Raw genomic sequence first — 638 nt, forward strand, 5'->3', positions numbered from 1 at the left:
GTGGTGGAGCCGTCCGACACTCGAGGTGCTGAAGTTGAGCGTCCAATGCTTTCCTTCTATGCGCAGCCTACAGGAGCTGTCCGAGCTTCGGAGGTGCTGATGGAGGTGAGAGTCGAGCGCCACTTCTTGGCTGAACTGAGTGGGGAAAGCCAGCGACTGCGAGAGGGAGGGGAAGGGAAGGCTTTTTCGGGTCCTTGGAAGGGACCGAGAGCATCTTTCTTGCCCCCCTGCCCTAAGCTCCATCCAATGTTGTCTGCGAGGTCTTCTCCGGCGGCGGAGAAGCGCTGCGGTAGCAGCAGCAGCAACGAGCGTTCCCATTAGCTCACGGAGCCTGACTCCAAGAGTCTACCCCTCAGAGCTCGGCTACCTGGTTGATCCTGCCAGTAGTATATGCTTGTTTTAAAGATTAAGCCATGCATGTCTAAGTACTGACTATTCTTTACGGTGAAACTGCGAATGGCTCATTAAATCAGTTATGGTTCCTTTGATCGTTCCGCATTGATGATGTGCTACTCGGATAACTGTGGCAATTCTAGAGCTAATACGTGCCCAAGAGCGCTGCCCTCCAGGAAGGCGTGCATTTATCAGACTTAAAACCAATCCGGGGAGCCCTGGTCCGCGGCGGGTCTCCGGGCCCG

General features: G+C 55.2%; 1 non-coding gene across 1 annotated transcript in view; it reads left to right on the plus strand.

Moving 5' to 3' along the window:
* Positions 1-364: 364 nt before the first annotated feature.
* The window catches only part of LOC140111128 (18S ribosomal RNA), a 1,884-nt gene continuing 1,610 nt past the window's right edge, over positions 365-638 (plus strand). Inside the window, exon 1 of the ribosomal RNA XR_011851864.1 lies at positions 365-638. This exon is cut by the window's right edge and continues 1,610 nt beyond it. This is a non-coding gene — a ribosomal RNA (18S ribosomal RNA).

Source organism: Engystomops pustulosus, unplaced genomic scaffold, assembly GCF_040894005.1.
Source record: "Engystomops pustulosus unplaced genomic scaffold, aEngPut4.maternal MAT_SCAFFOLD_391, whole genome shotgun sequence".
Taxonomy (NCBI): Eukaryota; Metazoa; Chordata; class Amphibia; order Anura; family Leptodactylidae; genus Engystomops; species Engystomops pustulosus.